We start from the raw sequence: 19,196 nt of genomic DNA, 5'->3' as shown, positions 1-19,196 counted from the left end.
TGTTCAGGTTGGGTATCAGGAAAAGGTTCCTCACACTGGAACAGTGCCCCAGGGCAGTGGTCCCAGCACCAATACCTTCTGATTTCAAGAAGTGTTTGGACAATGCTCTCAGGCACACGCTGTGACTCTTGGGGTGTCCTGTGGAGGGCCAGGAGCTGGACCCCATGATCCTGATGGGTCACATCCAGCTGAGCATATTCTATGGTTCTATGATTAAAAAAATTAAAAATATGTCCTCTGGATCTGAGGGTCAGACTCTTTATGGGTAGAGGCTTTATTATGAATATTTTGGCTAATTATTAATTTTAAATGTGCATAACTATACTGATTTTGAGTTCTGCTTTAATGAGTGTTTCTGAGATGATAATAACTGATGCAGTTACCAGTTGTTCAATGTTTCTGAAGTCTTTCTTCAAATTAATTTGGCCTTTATTTGAAACCATGGCAAAATGTCTCTTGTTGCAGATCTTTTCTTAGCTTATTACTTACCACAGTCCTGGAGAGCTCTTCACCTGCAAACTAATAATCTCAGGTGAAATCACCTTCAGTCATTACTGATGTGGCACAGTGATGCAGCTGTAATTAATTGTAGGGTATCAGGGAAAAATTTGGTTCCTCTCTCTAATGCAATAACCAAGTGAAGACTTTTGCATCCATTCTCCTGCCTGTGAACAAAATGGGATGATGATAAACTGCTGGTTGTCTTAACAGACACAAACACGTTCACGATCTCTGAATGGATCCTTTTGCCCTCCTGACAGAGGGCACAGTGACTTCTAGACGGAATATAATTTTCTTCCTATAAGCTTTGGGTTTGAAGCACAATGATGGAGAGATTTGCCTGAAAAGTTCACACCTTTTCTGTGCAGCACCAGGCCAGTGGTCAAAAAATTCCCTTAGGCTATGGGAATCAAAAATGTTCTTAGGTGCCTGACAGCTACTATAAGTAAAACTGAAATACCTGGAATTATATCTTAACCTCTCTCTGCCATTTTTCCATCTAAGGGTGAGCATTCTATCCCTTTGAAATGTTAATTTTCAGTTCAAATAACCCCCAGCAAACCTTGGATTTTTCTTCTAGAAAATAAAAAATTACTTAAAGGATACCAGTCTACTACTTGTAGGCAAGGTTACAATGAGAAAATGAGGTTTGTTTGCATAGAAGAGAATTTCTCAAATCCTTTCACATATATTTCACGGGACTACTACAGAGTGAGTGCTTCCACTATGGAATGGTTCTGCTGATAGAAATACATTGCCTATAGCAAACATGCCTTGCAGCATGGCTTTGAATTGCACAGAAATTATATTCTTCTTCCTACTAACCTCTGCTTATGATTTTTTATGTTTCAACAGGTTATTTTTTTACAAATTACCATTGTTAAGCCCTTATTAGAAAAGCAGAAACAAAAACTCTGAAACAAAAAATCATTAGCACCTTAGTCTGACCCCAAGCCCTCCCCCACAGAGAAAAAAAAGCCCAAAAAAATCAACAATTCTCTTACAATACTTTGTAAGCAGATGTGCATGTAATAGGCTTGCAGTTGTCACAGTCTGGGTTTTTTTGGACGAGGCAGCTCGACTGGAGAAGGAATTAGGAAATCACTGGCATAGAGGAAGAAGAAAAACATATAGCCAGGGGTTCATTCTATGAGGAATTGTTGGATCATATGAGGTTATCAACTAAACAAGTTAATGGGATCACACCCTGCTTGAAAAACAGACAAGAATATGCTTAGGAATGAGCAAATACAAACCTCCTTTTTTTCCTGTTTATTATTGGTTTTTTTCCTGTTTATTATTGTTTGCAAACACAAAAACACTCTAGCAGATTTCTGAGGCTATTAATATAAAACCTAGAAGAAATTTAGAGATTTGGGGCTTTAATTTTACCTATTCCCTGTGTGGCTATTTACTGTTAGTAAATTAAATAAAGTAAATTCTGATATTAATGACAATGAGCTGCAAAGTGGATTTGTGACCATGAATGGGACCAGCAGAGCTAGGCCTTTGAAAGTAAACTTCTACCTAACTATTCATAAATTAGATTGGTTATATTAGTTTTTTTATCTATTTATTCCTGTTGTGGATGTCTTAAACCAGGATCTTCACCCTAATAACCATTTTGACTCATGAATGCAAAAAAACCTAAAACTGGGTAGCAACCACCAAAATCATCAAATATTATCTCATTTTTATCAGGGTGAGGTGTGTTCAAGAATCAAGAGCCAGGACAGACTCTACTGACTGCAATATGAGGGATTATAACTGATTACAAAAGAACTCAAAATCTTTTTGCTATTCTGAGGTAAATGGAGTAGTACTACTTACCACATTTCTTAATTTTTTCTCTTTCCTCCTCCCTCACCACTATTAGAAAGCCAACAATAGACATTTCAGTGAAAATGTGTGACATCTTCCATGAATTTTAATCTAAAAACTGAGTTTCAATGCATCTACAACTACCAATAGAGCCTGTTAGCTGAAGCAAGGCTATGCAAAGAGCTAATGTCTAATATTTGTAAGCTCAGTTGAATTTGTGTCTCATCTGAGGCATTGTTGCATAAAATGCATTTCCTATTTTGAAAAAAAAAATTATGACTACACTCTTTAGTTATTTTTAATGCAGACTAGGGGGCCATAGGGAATATTGTGATTTCCAAGATTTCTGATAAGAATGCTTCTCAGCACATGTGCTGGAATACATTTCTGTAAGTCTTTATTCATTTATTTATCATGCTGCAATTCTCTAAAAAGGAAAATACTTTTGCTATAGTGATATCTCTGCTCATACAGGGAACTAATCACAGATTAAATTTAAATAATTTATATGTAAAATTAATTTGCCCAATGGTATAGGAGTTCACTTAGCTGTACAGCAGCTTTACTGCTATTCTGAAGCCCTTACTATGCTGAAAAACAAACCCAAATGCAAAACATCAGTGAACACAATCTGAGATTTGCATAAGGACATTTTCCACATTCAGGATGTGTTCTTGGTGCAGGAGCCCTGGATTGGAGTGCAGACCTGGGTTGCAGTAAGTGTGTTTTATCTTTTCCAGGTACCCAGTCTGACAGAGGCATAAATGCACACAAGCTCATGCCTTAGGTACTTAGGCCTGACCCACACTGATGCTACCTAAAGAAGCCTTTCAGGTCATTTTTGGGAGGCATGGATGAGGATTTTAGGATCAGAATCTGAGCAATGTGAATACAACAGCCTTCATGCCGTGTCTCTGGTGTAAGGCACTTGGCAACCCTGTGTGCTGTGACTTCAGCCTGGAAACCTCAGTGTCAGTGATGAACTCTGTGAAATGTTCAGGCTTTAATGAAGGAAATAGTGGGTTGCACTAATGGGGCCATTGTAGGGTCAATGATTGAAATATTATTATAAAAAATATTGGTACCCTGCTGCTGTTCAATTTAACCTCGCTCTGAGATGAACTAAAGGTCTTTGTTAATTGTCCAAACTGGCATTAACAGTTTACTGAAAAAAAAAAAAAATCTGAGGTCCAACACGCTAGGAGATGGATTTATTTTAAAATTCTGTCTTGGAAACAAAAGCTTATTTTTCGGTAATGAATTACATCTACCTAATAAACCACTGCTTTTGTAACTTAGGAATATGGCTGCTCCTCCTGGGACATGGCCAAGAGTCCACCTGAATTCTTCACTTTTTTGGCCTTCAGCTTAAAAAGTTGAAACAACTACTTCTCCCGGAAATAATAAAATCTCTGCAAACACATTAGGGAAATGGGATAACGATTAAATTGAAATAGATTATTAAACTGAGAGCAAAATTCTAGACTTTGGGTGTAACAAATGAATACTTATACAAAAAAAACCCCGAAACAACAACAACAAAAAAAACCCCAAACAACAACAACAACCAAAAATAAAAAAAAAAACCAAAAAACAAAAACAAAAAAACACCCCAAAATACCCCCAAAAAACAAAACCAAAACCAAAACAACCCCAAAAATACCCCAGTAGGAATGGAACATGGAACCTGAAAAGAGAGGGATAGTGAAAAGAGAGGTCAATGATCTTGTAAATTCTAAACATGGGAATTACTTACCTGATTCCTTCCTTTCCATATTTTTATTTTCCTTTTTTTTCTTTTTCTTATCCTGCTCAGGGTTCAAAGAAGCATCATCACCACTGCTAGCTTTTCTCCAGTGAGCAGAGAAGGATCCAGGAATAGAGGCCTAGAAATCAGCTTAAGAATGTCTCACCTTGTCCACCCTGCCAGGGACCACATTCCTTTCCTGCTGGTCCTCATCAAGGTTTAAGGTCTTTGCTCTCTCAGGATCCTCATGAGCCCAATGGCAAGGACTTGTCAGCTCAAAGTTTTCTCACACCAACCCTGGAAAGAAAGAGAGCAGTAGAGCTAAGAAAACTACCAAAAATAAAAGGATAAAAGCGCCTCTCTTTCTTTTTTCTTTTTTTTTTTTTGGTGTGTGTTTGTGATGGATTATATCAGGGAAGGTGAGAAAAAGACTGCATTAATTATGGTGAAAACAACAATCTACTGTGCTGCAGTGCACTGAAGTACATGCATGAAGCAGCAAGGAAAAACATTCAGTTTATTCCATGAATACCCTAAAATGTTCCCTGCATTGACACGAGGTGCTTCATTTTTCACCAAAAGTTGTGTAAAATCCTGTAACCTGTTGCACAGGACTTTTTTCTGCCCTTGGGCCAAGTCACACGCTTTCTCTTTGAGCAGCACTCAGATTTCATTCCCTAGCATGTGCATAATGTGCAAACAAGCTGAGGCAGAGGCTCTTCTGGTTTTGGCTCATTGTAGGTGTGTGTGGATGTATAAATATGTACATTTTTTATTGGACACATCCAGAAGTACAATAGTGCAAACACCAGCATTGGAAGGCACAATAAGGAAGTTTTTTAAGAGGGCAGGGAGGCATTCCAAGAGACACATTGTTAATGCAGGCATCATTCAACAGGTCACTGCAAACCAGTGTGTGCAAATAAAAGATGGTGATCTGGTACATAATCCTGTTTGCCTGGCAAATTGCCAGTTTGTGACACAGCACCATAAAAATGAAGAATGAAATTAAATACAATGTTGAGAATTTCAGTATTGTTAAAAGAATAGTAATACAGTAACACCCGCTTTAAAAGAAGCAAGGTGGTTATTTTCTTCCCACTGTACATGACACAATCAATTTCAAGAATAATCCTAATATCAATAATTTTGCTAGGAAAAATCAGAAGCAGCATCAGCTTCTGCAGAATAAAAGTAAGCAAGATCCATAGCTAAAAGAATGCAGATGGCCAAGGTATAATTTTTATATGAACATGTATGAGTGAGTGTGAATAAAAATAAATAGACACACATAGACACAGGGACAGTCACAGACACACACACACACACTTCCCGTGTGCATGCAAAATGTAAATGCACCTGTCAGGTAGCACACATTCATTAGCCATGATTAAACATAAATGACATTTCCTATGACACATTTCACTAACTGCAAGCATACTCATTTTTAACTGTCCATACAGTGTTTTACACTAGTCACGAGCATCCTGCTAAAAGTTGTGGACAGACTATTACAAGATAGAATGTTCTTCATACTGCCTCCATTACAAAGGTCTCTGCTCCTGGTAGAGCTGCCAAAATATTAGATCAGCCCAAAAGAAGTTGAACAGATGTGATCTTTAGATAGGAACATACAGATAGAACATAGATAGGAACAAACATTATGTTTCTTTAAAAAAAAATAAAAAATTAGATGCTACACTTTGAGAATTCATAACCCATTTAGGAAATTGTGGAATAATAAAATAAATACCTATCAGAAAAGATTTTGTGTTTTAATACTGGTCTTCACTGGGATTTGGTTTCCTGGTGGATAAGTAATAGAAAAACACTAGCAGTCCAGAAGCAGCAGCAGCTGCAGAAACAAAAAGGTCATTAAATATAAGTGCTATGCAAATAAAGGAAATAAAACAAACAGATCATTTAAAGTATAAAAGAAATAGAAGAAACAGCCATAAATCAACATGCTTGGGAAAGAAAATTAAAATAAAGGGCAGTTTGAAACAAATCAAAATGTCATCAAAACAAAAAATGGCAGAACCATAAAGAACTAATAAAATAAACAGTAATTGGAAGAAATTGCAAATAAAAATAAAATAGAACTAACAGGAGCAACAGGTGGCCGCTCATGTTACACCAAAAACTAAGTGGAAGCAAAAGCTTTTGGATTTCTCAAAAAGATAGGAATGGTGTTGAACCAGCGGGCCTAGCTTGTGAGACCATAAGAAGTAATCAACAAATCTTAAAGTTTTATTCCAAACATGTTTCAATTCTCTGGCAGTATGGATGCACAGTTGATGCCTGTTTCCCCCACTATTTGGTAGGCCAGACAATTAAAGAGAACCAAATCAATCCCTCCAGATCCCTTTTCCCGAAGCCAAAAGTGTTGATTCAAACACCTCAGAAGCCAACAAGCAGCTAAAGTCCTGTGTGTGTCTTCTGTGAGTGAAGTTGAATTTCAAGTCTGGACACGAGCTGGGCTGCTGGAGTTGCTCTGCTCGTGTTGTGGAGTGAGACCAGGGAGCTGGGTTTAGTTCAGATCATTCTAGAAGGCCTGTGGAAAGCAGCCTGCAGCACAGGGAGAGACAGGTAGGATGAGACAGCCCCAAGAGGAGAACATAATCATCAGGAGGTGTGCATGGAGAGAAGAAAATTATCAGCTAATAAATGACTGAACAGGCAGGATTACACTTCTGACTAGAAACCAACTCCTAAAGGAGAAAATCAACAAATTAATGTGCTATGTCTGTTTTACTAGTTGTGACAAATGAATGACAAAGAAACAGTCGTGGTCAAAGTGTTAGAAATAAGCTGAAATTGATAATGGGCCTTAGCTGTGCAGGACAGAGGTGCAGCAGAGGGGCTGCTGGTGTGATGCACTCCTCTGTAATAGCCTGAATCAAAGGGCAGCCTTCCCAAAACTTGTGGAGTTGGGATTGATGTCCTGTCACCAGCAGTGTGACAGGACATCAGCTGCTTCCCTGGCACCTGCCTGCAGCTGGGCCCTCTGCCACGGGCACCCCTCGTGCCTGGCAGGCAGCAGGGCTGTGTTTGGGGTGCTGGGGTGCTGCAGAGGGGCATCCTGCACTGGCGTTTGTCACCCACCTCCATGGGCTGTGTGACACCTGCACCTAGGGCTGAGCAGGCAATCTCTCCACAGCCACTGTAAGGAATAGAGCAAAGTGACTTGGGCCTGCAGCTGCAATAAGCTGCAGATCAGGAGTAATTTCCTAACCACAGTAATAGATGAATGAAGTAGCTGAACAGTACATGTTCATCAGGCCTACTAGAAATCCAACACTGTGCTTCAGCAGTTTATTTTGCCTTTTTTTTTTTTTTTTTGTTCTAATATATCTGTTCTTAAATGGTCCCTAAACCCACGCTGTGCAGTCATTTATACAAATATTCACAGGCAACTCTACACTCAGTATATATAATTTTATTGTTTTGACTTAAAAGTCACAAGACTGAATTAAAAATGCATGGGTGGCACTTTGCCATACTGCACCTAGAGAACAAGAGGCTGTCAGCCTGAGCTCTGTGCCAACAGGTTGCTGTGTACTAGACTAAACTGAACAGCAATAAGTCTACACAGCAGAGCTTTGCTGAAAGATGTGATCACACCTCCTAATGTGACTCCATGGCTCTGTTACTTACAGCTAAATTACATTATTATGACTTCATTGTTGAATCCCAATTCTCCTAATTATAGCCTAGAGATCTATTATTTGATTTTGTAACACCAAGTGCTTCTTTTCTAAATCATGTAATCTCTTGTAGCTTATTAATGTCAGGTTTGTGCACACGCAGGGACTTGGTTGTTTGCCAGGGAGAATCAAATTTTCAAATTTTCACTGTGTTATGTTGCAGGGGTTTGCTTGTTACAATCTAATTATATTGGCACTGAAAGCAAATTTATATTATAAAGCACTTTAACTCTTTCACGGAAACGTATTTGCATATGTAAGTGTCTCGCCATTGGTTTATTAGCTTTTACATTGGGAAATTTTTATGGGATTGTGTAGAAAAGAATAATAATTCTGAAGCCATTAACTATTTATTTTCCTTTGAAAATGTGAAGGTTTTAATTTAAAGTGATGCTCATTGTAATAAACCCATGAGTGAAATGCAAGTAGGTGCCACACATGGAATGGGCTTTAAGCTTTGTAATGACAAAAGTGGAAAAATTGAAATTTATTGTTTTTTTAAATTGCATAAATTCTAAAATGCCATTTTAAATTGAGACTCTATTTCCCCAGTATAAAACTGTCTGACAGGTGGTTTGGATTTTATTTACATAATTCGCAATAATGATAAGTATATTTGGTTACAGGTAGGGTATTTCATACTAAGAGTAAGCTTTAAAGCTTTTAAGTCCCAATAACATGCCTGTCATTAGCTTCTGCTGAATTCAATGGATGTTTAAGCGACTCATGATCTTCCAGACTCAGGGAGTGAAATAAAAGACTGCAATTCTCAGTGACTATGGTCCCCTTGTATGAGACTTGGGACCATGAGTAATTTTAAAGCTCTCTTTAAACTTCCTGGTTTTTTAATGTTTTTTAGGGCTGTTGCTCCCATAACATAAATAAAAGGCTGCTGGCTCAGTTTCCTCCTCTTCTGGTGTAGCTGTGAGTGGCTCCTGAAAGGAATGGATCTGCACCACCCCACTCTACTGGCTTCTCCCAGCCAACATGCCTCCACTCCTCTTGCATGAGGTCAAATAACATTGGCTGCAACATAAGTCATACAACTGCCAGCTTGGTGATTTTTATTGTTTTTTCATTTCCCCCTGCCCTCCTCCCATCACTTGCAATTAGATCACTCATTTGGGCTGAATAGCTGGGCAGTCAGGAGACCACTCAGCTCAGTCCAATACAACAGAGATGGAGAGAGACAAGAGGCTGCTGCTCCCTGCAAGAGCTACACTGGCTCAGACAGAACATAAAACTGTACCCCAAACTCTACCCTGTCTGCCTGTCTCCTCCACCAGCTAACCTACAGTGTCCAAACTCCCTTCTCTGCTTCTGACACTCAGAATTTGTTTTGTTCTGCATTAAGTGTCCATCCTACAGGACAAAATGTTCCACAGGGAATGATTCTGCCTAGTATGTGCTATCTTTCTGCCATCAGAGAAGAAAAGGAAAGGATCAGCATTCAGGAGCAAGCCTAGTTCTAAGCAGCTTGGGGAAGATTTTGTCATTCACCATCTATTTATAAGAGGCTTAGTAGCATGGGGCACAACCTTGCTGCTGTAGTCAGGCAGAGGTTTGCATACTAACATGAGTATGGGATTATGATGGAGAAAACACATGTGGACAAAATTGCCAGTAGAAGTAAATGGATTGCACATTTTTGCTGCCAACCTAACAGGTTCTGACCTCGTTGCCCAACGTAGGTAGGCCTAGAGGTTTAGAGGCCTAGAGAATCCAAGAGAACCTTTCCCATTGGCTTCAGTGGGCTCTATTTCTGCTCCAGGTAGCTAATGAGTTGTAGCAACCTGCAAAGCATTCTTTGATGAATATCAGTAAATACTGATCATTAAATATGAAACAATGATGATGTGTTTCTCAGAAACAGTTCAACAGTACTGATATTAATGAATACTGTTCTATTTCTCCTGTATAGGGAGAAATACACCCCCAATTTTCTTCTTTCCAGATGTACATTGAAAAATACCAAGCCGGACACTTGGCTTGCAAGCTCACCCTCCTGTCATTTGAAGAAGATCCCTATCTTTACTTCTGTGCTCCTTGTTAGATTTTCCATTTATTTCTCCAGTCCATGGCCACCAGACCAAATAGCAGGTGACATCTGTTTATGCAGTTAGTGCTCCTTACTGAATCAAGTCCAATGTCAGTCCTACTCAGTGAATAATAAAGTATAGCTTTCAATGCCTATTAAAAACACCCCATTGGTGGGCTTCCTGCTGAAAAAGTGTGTAAACTCTACTGCCAGATTTAATGGGTTGGTTTATATGTGGATCACCTTACACTGCACGTCAGTACTTTTAATATTTACCAGGATTATCATCTCCATTCCAAGTATGCATTTGGAATGAGAAGGACAGAAAAAAACACCATTTCTGTATAGTAAGGTGGCTTTTCTCTATATTTTTGTTCTGCAAAAACATCTGTGATCACCAGCAAAATTGGTACCAGTCAAGTGAACAGTAAGAATAAAAAGAGACTTCATGAGAGAATAAAGTTCCAAAGAGAAAAGTGCTATCAAGATACAGTGGAACAAATGGGTATCTTATGCATTTAAATGCAAATGTTAAATTTGATGGAGTTTCAGGAATTTTAATCTCTTTGAGCTGATCCCTGTAAAATTCAGGCCTCATGTTAAAGATCATCTTTAAATAAAAATTGCAATTAGAATTGCAATGCAAGTGACATAGAGATCTTCTGAGCTTCCCCACAGAGTAAGTTTATGCACATACACAGACCCATATTACTAAGCAACATAAGCACTATGAAATTTAAAAGAGGAACTCTTGTGTCTTCTGTGGTGTAAGTACCAGAGATTGGACCAAAGAAAGCAACAGTCCATGATATAGAAGCGATGAAAAGCAATTACACAGCAAATTACCCTTCCATATGGGTGTTTAGTAAGAAATACTGATCTGTAATGCAATTTGCAGCAAATCATTGATCAAATGTATGGATACATCCAAGGGTCCCCTCTTACTGTGCTATCAAAGTAGCATATTTAATACCTTTATTTAGCTGTCTAACAGGAAGGTGAACTTTTGATGCTAAATGAGCATCAGAGCTTACATTTTCCTCTGTGGTAGATCCATAGAATTATGATCAAATAATGGATTGTGGTATTTCTTGATTACACAGTTAGGGAGCAATCACCTGCCATGTTTGCTTATCTAGTTTATTTTCCTAATCAAGCCACACCGTAATTGAAGATTTTGAAACAAAGTCAGTGCAACTGCTGGAGAAATTGCCACAATTTTGATTCTGAACTTTACATCAATCAGACTAGCTGCTCCCATGACAGTTTGCTTTTGCTACAAATAGTAATGAACTTTCTTCTTTTGGATTCTGTTTCAGACAGTTGATACTACAGGGCTTTGTGCTTTGCCTTGCACTTCTTTTTTTTGGTGAGGTGTGTGTATGTATATCCTGGCCTAATCACATACACTGATGCACTTCATTTATTGGAAATAGCAGAGATAGATGATACAACTTGCTGGTGAATCTGCAGATGTTTGACAAACTTTGGGAAGAGTAGTGAGGTCTTCTATGCCCTAAAGCTGTGTTTTTTCACTGTTGCCTTTCTTACCTCTTATAAATATGTAGTTGATCTCTATCCATTAGTATTTTGTCTCAAAACTATGCAGTTTCAGCTGGATTTAAGGCATGTGCACTTACGTATTTTTCCCTGCAAATATATTTAATACAAAATCAATTATTAAATAAGAGGGGTGTGAAGAAACTGAACCAAAAGAGTCACCCAAACAAAACCAATTTTTGTTGGCTGCATGACTCATTAGTGACCCTTACTCAGTGCTCCAATTGTGCTGAGTGCCTCATAATGAAACACACAGGGTTAATGGCTACAGTGCAGCGGGTTTAAGTGAAACCACAGCAGGTGTGAGCCTTAACGAGGTGTTAATGGGGAGACAGGTGCATGTAAATACAGAGCAGGAGGGCACGGGAACGGCCAGGGGACAGGGCAGAGCTCTGCCACCAGAGTGCTCCAAGAGCAGATACAGACTTCAGCGCTAATTGTCCCAGGGTCTTTGATACCGCAAGTCAGACCTAAAAGACTTCATATCTGTAGTAAAACATTCTGTGTTACCCCTTCCGTGGAAGATGCTGGCACTAGGAAAGCTCCAAAGGCGACTCTTACTTCATTGTGCATTTGCTTAAATGACCTTTCCTAGGAAATATTGTGGGAAGTTTTCCCCAGATTAATCACTGGTCCCTAACTTGGTGCGTGTGGCACAAGGGGGTCACATCTCCATCTGCCTTGTACCTTGTACGGAAAGCATTTCATTACATTCCCTTCTAAACAAAAAAAAAAACCCAACAACAAAACAGATATCGATAGCAAGGGCCCTAAACTGATGAATACAGCAACAATAAGAAATGCTAAAACCTAGCAAGCTCAAGTACCCAGCTTGAGCACCAGGGAGAGCAGATAATCTGACCCTCAGCTAAAATCCACGTCTTAAAGTAGGAACTGATTCACATGTTCTCAAATGATAAGAAACAACATTTTTGGGGTGGATAGCAGCTGACAATTGCTTCATTGTCGGGGGGGGGGGGGGGGTCATACCACAAGCATACATACTCTAGAAAAGCACTTGCCCAGAGTTAGAAAGTTGAAGCCCTCTTTCAGCAAATTAAATTGTTAGTCTTAGCTACTAAAACTGTGACCTCTCTTATTCCTGCCTTGGAAGGCAAGCCTCCTTTTATCCTTTCATTTGACTGTGCAAGCAATAGTAAAACAAGGTTTATTGGTGATGGTATCATTTCTCTGACATGTTACCAACTAAAGGAGGAATAAATCACATGTCAAAATTCTCTGAGCTAGCATTGCCACAGAGATTACAATTTTTCTCCTGGCTAACTTCTAATTGTGGAGTCTATTATTAAACCCCTTTTTCAACCCTGAAGATAGAGGGTTCTTTTTCAATAACAAAATAAAAAGTAGAGACCTAATTCTGGGAACTAATAGTCCCAAGAATATGTTTTCTTGACATTGTGAAATGCCATCTTGTTGCCTGTTATACTCTGGTTGTGGTACACATTAATAATGTTTGGGACAAATAAAAATAAATTCCTTTAGAGGGTTCACAATGAACAAAATCCTTAGGAAGAAAAAGTTTTTAATAGAACTTTTCTTATTGTTCCATTTTGACAGTTTCATCTTCCTCTTAGTTGTGAAGTGGGAGTATAGGATAAGTCAGCTCTAAATATCATCCTCAGAGTATTTTTTTAGGCTCCTGACATAAGCAGTATTGGCTCAGATTACTCAATTACCTGCTGGCACTCTGAAGTTGCCTAAAGAAATAGCGTGAATATATTGCTGGAATTTGCATTAAATGTGAACGGGTAGTAAAAAAAAAAAACTGGATTCTTTGACCTCTTTGTGGTTTGTATTAAAAAAAAAAAATCTAACTAGGATCTCTTGTGTTAGAACAGCTGCATGCTTTAAAAATGCTCCTAAAATTTATTTACTTTTAAAAATGCCTTTATTTATAACTTTTCAAGGTTACAAATTAAAATAGTCTATTTCCATTAAATTATACTGAAAAAAAAAATTAAACAAGAGAAATACAAAATTTAATGACCCTGCTTAAGTCTCATGGAAAAAGGAAAAAATATGCTAACCCCTGAAGATTGCTTGTTACTCTTTCAGGTAATCTTTTGAGCTGTCCATTTTTTTCAGTTTGTAAGGGAAGCTGACAGGCACTTTGGACAACTTATCATGACACCGTGAGCCATAAATGTGATGCAGTGCTTCATAAATGTGACAAAGTACTTCCAAAACAACTGTTGACTTTTAAAGGCATCTTACTTCTCTAAAAGGAGGATATTGACTCTAAGTGCAGTTTGTAGGGATTCTCAGCTAATTTGCTACCTACGCATCTTTAATATGTTTGTGAATTCAGAAAATATTCATAATTGTAAGTATCTATGAGATTACTGTATTTTAAACCAGGCTTGACAGCACAATAGAATCCAATAAAAGAAAGCATCTGTTGTACAAGGGATGCTTGAAAAGAAAGACTACTTGAATGCAAATAAGATAAAAAAAATAAATTGACAAAGAAACTGAAACTGCATGTGTATGTCTGTACTTAATCCTCTCCACATCATCTCAGGAACTAAACATAAAAATACTATTGTTATAATACGAGAGGCTCTAATGAAAACTGAAGTGTAGAGGAGTTGAGATAGAACAAAGTGGTTTCCCATCAGATTGGTACATTAATAATCTATAAAAGATGATGCATATTTAAGTTTTCCTATCTGCTTAAAACTCTTTCCCGCTATTTGTGTTACATAAAGAAATTTTGCTGAAATAAAATACACTTCCAGCTTGATGGTTATCTGTGAATTCAGAGTGTGTTTCCCAGCAGATTGAAAAAATTCCAGCTGCATCCAGCCTTACACTGGGAGAGATCAAGTGATATTTACAAGATTTAAATGCAGTCAAACTAATGGCTTCAACAAAACGTTCCTACTGTTATTGTCATAATATATCAGATGAATCCCAGGTAATAATAATGCAGGAAGGAACCTTTTTAATGTGAGAACAAGTTATAGCAAAATTAAACAGTGCCTGATTATAGAAATTTATTCACCACTAAAGCTGAAAACAAAAGTATACCCAAAATCTGCTCTATGTCTGTTTTCCAGGTATGGTCCAAAGGAAGACATTTGCCACTCAGTAAAACCCTTGGCAGGTGGAAAAGGAAGCTACACTGTACTTTAGGTTGTGTTATTTCTATATATCTTCAATTATCATTAAAGAAGAGCTCAGGAGTGGCAATACCTGCCTCTTGAAGCACTGATGAAGGTTCTTTTATTGATCATTTCTAGTCAAGCTTGGTTAAGAAGTTGTCATTCCCCTTTGCACTCTGTGTTTCCTCACCACATCACTGTGACACTGTGTTGGGGGCAGCTACACACAGCTGGACCTGAGCAGCCTCAACTTACTCATCTTTATAAAACCTTTGGTTCTTCCAGTGATTTCCAGAAGCAACCATCAGGATAAGCAGAGGAAGAGATGAAGGCCTTAAGCCACACACCATATCCATGCCAGGGCTTTAATCTTTGACAGCTCTGTTCCCCAAACTGTCTGCCATGACAATCCAGGAAATTCATCCAAAGGCATTGGCTCGTTAGTCTAGTTAGGAAACTTTCAAACAAGGCTTGAAATAAGGTGATGATAAAAATCCATCTATTGCTATAAAAATGATCCTGGAGGTTAAAAGGGAATTACAAAAGAGAAAAACAGGACTGTGGTAATAAGGAAGGCAAAAGAGACTGGAGATGAGTTTACTTATCCAACCATCTGTGGCAAAAAGGAGCAGGTCCCTTTGGCATGTAGTATAGATATATTTCAGAAAGTGGAGAGAAAAGCTCCAGATGTGATAGTAAATTAAAAGAGTTCATGGCATGTAAGAAAAAAAAAAAAAAAAAGAAGGTGGTGGGAATAGCAGATAAAAAAAAAAGAAGGTGGTGGGAGCTAGATGGCAAACCAGCTGAGAGATCTGGTAGACAGATTCTTATAAATAGATCCAATAAATTGTATGAAAAATAGGACCTTGGAGAAAGTGGTGGTTACACCATTAAATATTAAAAGCACACTTACCACCTGTCTCAACTGAGACAAAAAAGGAGATGTAACAAAGCAATATAAAAGCTTCAAGACCTTTATAGTATAAGTCAAAAGAAAATAAAGACTAACAAAATAGGAACAGGGTTGACTAAATATGTGCACAAAGATTGACATGTCAGGTTTAGATAAAAAAAGTTGAAGTACAAAATGTCTTATCAATATCAAAACAAATAAAAGGTGATCAGGATAGAAAATGTTGATTCATGATTAATGAAGAAAGAAAAAAGGAAATATCCATTACTGAACTTAGAAAAGAAAATGAAAGTAGGTGTCATAAAACAGACTAAGCTGTTTTCTGCCCTTTTTAATTCCATCAAAAAGTTTAGCTGCACAGCTAGATTTTTCATTTAATAAGTGTAGAATCTGCAATATGAAGCATGTGAGTTAAAGCTGGTTTAGAGCAGTTAGATGCATTGCTGACCCTGATGGAAAATTCACCCTAAAGTTTTTCTAAAGCAAGTCACGGTAATCTCTAAACCAGAAATTATTATTTTCAAGAATGTGGAAAGGCTGGAGAAAGTCCCAGAAGAATCAGAATTAAAGAACTGGAAGCTGTCTTTATTAAAAGAGAGGGGAAAGGACTTTTGAGCAGACTGTCTTTTACAAAGGCACCTGTCTCAAAAAGCCAGGAAAACATAACATGTCCTAAGGTAAATACACAGAAACCAATGTTCAGTTCTGAAAGTTGCACCTTGACATTACTGGAGACACAACAAGTTTCTCTTGGTACTTTCTCAGATGTAATTGGATTGGCGTGGTACAATTTGCAAGAATAGAGAAACCAGCAGAATTTAAGAGACTTGAGATGTATTCCCTCTCAGATGCAGGACTGAGTCTTCAGCTTGAAGACCTCGGTCCTGGGGGCAGATCTAGGAGTTTGGGCTTACAGCAGGGGAATTTGCATGTCTTTTCATTTGGGGATCTGATTCAAGCTGGCACACCACGATTAACTGCAAAGTCTCAGATGGTTTTTATTTTTACATATTTATTTTTCCCTGCCACAAGATACAAACTAGGATGTTTAGTTAGAAAAACATGTTTAATTGTACTCTGCATAAACTTCCATTTAGAAAGAAAATGTTTTTCAAATAAAGTTCTTTAAATGTTTTGTGCAACATCTGGACTTTTTTTTCTGTATAAAGGATCTGAAAAGAATTTAGAATCCCAGACTCCTTGTGGTTCTCACATCTTCATAAAAAGGCAGATACTAGAATGTGCTTGCTGCTGGGAACTGACACTTCACGATTAATACGGGACGAAAACGTCTCCTACTAAGCACAGGTTTGATCCTGTAGTGCCTAGGAGTTTTGCCTGAGGGTCTTTCTGAAGAGGACTGGGAATTGTATGCAAGATAGGGAAGGGAGCTTTAAAAGATTGTTTCCTCCTGTTATCCCCTGGTGCAGGGGCTGAGCCCATTCATCCTGGCATGGCCTGTGTCACAATGTGCACATGCAGCATTCCCAGGGGGCACTGGAGACAGGAGGGTGTCCTCCTGCAGCCACCATCCAGACAGGTGCAGCACAGAGGAGAAGCCCATACACACAACAATAATGCAGATTATATTCCCCAGGCTACTTAGATAAATGCAGTATGATTCAGTCTCCTCATTTTATCACAACTCCTAAACTTTATTTGTTACTTTCCAGGAAGATCTGATTTCTGAAGGCATATGATGACAAGAAATCTTAATCTTTGTTAAAAAAAAAAAAAGAAAAAAAAAGAAAGTATGTTATAAACTCTTAGACTTTCAAAGAAGGTATAAAAAGCACAAGCTGTAAGGGTTCAAAACTAAAAAAGGCAAGAACCAACAGTTTTTAGCATTTCTTCTACTACTTTGGAGTTAACCTTACCCCTTTTATGGGCTAGATCAACTAGAATATTGTCTTGGGCTTTCAATCCATGCTCTACTCCTATTCTCTGTGGTTTGAAAATTATAGCTGCTTTGAGGATAAATGAATTCTAGTCCAGGGCTAGAGAAGAATAAAAACTTTTGACAGTTTTCAGGAATATCAAAAATTTAGGACCTATATCCCTTAGAATGCCAGTGGTAGCCAAGTGTTTAACTCTTCTAAGCTCCTTTGCAAATCTTACCTGAAATCTCTGTTATATGTAAGTGTTTTGCCTGTTGAGCTGAAGGACCAGAATCGACTCTTGCACAGTATGTTTCTTATAATTACTCACAATGGGAGGCTGCACTGACAGCCAACTCTGGGAGGTATTTCTGAGTCTCTGATTTCTAACATTCTTCACTTTCTCACCCTATGGTATGAACAGACTGCCTTATATTGCTGACAATTTATGTTTTCCCTCTATCACCCACCTACGTAACATCTATGTTGAGCATTTACGTTTACACTAATAGCCCCTGAGAATCAATTACCATAAGAAGATCTGTTTCTTTACACTTCAACTGATGAATCAGTCATAGGTTAAAACAAGAGGAGGTAAAAAAGCCAGCATGTCTGCACAGATTTTCTAAAAGCCCTTTACTTAAAAATACTCTGGATACAGAGTTTTTTTTTTTTTCCCTGTCATGTGCATGCTCAATATTATTTTACCAGCCTTAGAATCTGCTTTCATAAATGAATTGAGCAGAAAAGCACTCAGGATTAAGTGTATATTTTATACACTCCACTACTGTGTAGTATCCCATGCAGCAGAACACAGGCTGTTTAGTTGGCACTCCCTGGTGGAAGGAAGCATGATAGCAAACTGAGCTTAACTTCAGGCCTGATCCTGTAAATATGGCACTGTGAGGAGGACAGAAAAAAATCTTCTCATATCCCAACCACCACTGATTATTGACCAGCCCCAGGTAGAGTTCTTCCATGGAGATTTTGTCCGTCCCTCACACACAGAGAGGGATTTGTGGATCTGTTGATGACTTTCCCCCTCTTTCTAAAAAGCTCTCAGTGATAAAGTTCTTCAAAAATGAGTCCTTTCTCCCCTTCCCAAAGTTTTTTTCAGAAGTGTGGAACCATCACCTGTACAGAATGTGATGTCTGTCCTGATTATACTTTCACAGAGTAAAAATGGCTTGAAGAACCTTACTCAGACTTCTAGAATAGATCTCAGACAGCCAAAGTTGCCCCAAAACTGATTATTATTTTACCTTTTCAAATATTGTTTAGAAATACCTTCACTTTCTCATTGCTGACCAAACTGTCGGCAATACTCCTTATTAGAAGATGCAGTTATATCCCATCAGTTTCCTGGCATCTGTGTGCATTTCCAGAATTATTCATACTGTGGCTATAACAATCTGAGTTGCAAAGAATTCTAAAGACAGGCACCTGTCCAGTGGCCTTTCTCTGCTACACGTAATTTCCTACAACAAAGGCAATCCAAGCCCAAGGTTTTGTCACCTAACTGGTACCTTTAAACCAGAAAGTGTACAGATGTACAGTTATCACACTCTCCTGGGAATAAATAGCTTCCATTCAGAAAGTATTGAGAAGAACTTGGATATTCATTGACAGTGTGACCCTATTAGCCATATACTGCCTTTCTACCTGTGGTTATATAGGTACAATGGCAAAAGAGGCACTGGATGAACAAAAGCAGTTGCCAGGAAACATTGGCAAAATGTTTCCCAAGCACAGGCAAAATCAGCAAAAAATCGTATGTTAATGCAATTTAAATGCCAATCTCAAAGCTCTCAAGATCTTCCTAATTCTGAAGTTCACAGTGAGGAATTTATAAAACTATCAAAGGAATCCCTTTTTTGGATCAAATCCATTTCAATTTAATTAGACAT

Source organism: Molothrus ater, chromosome 6 (genome assembly GCF_012460135.2).
Source record: "Molothrus ater isolate BHLD 08-10-18 breed brown headed cowbird chromosome 6, BPBGC_Mater_1.1, whole genome shotgun sequence".
Classification (NCBI taxonomy): domain Eukaryota; kingdom Metazoa; phylum Chordata; class Aves; order Passeriformes; family Icteridae; genus Molothrus; species Molothrus ater.
Note: the sequence above shows the minus strand (reverse complement) of the source record.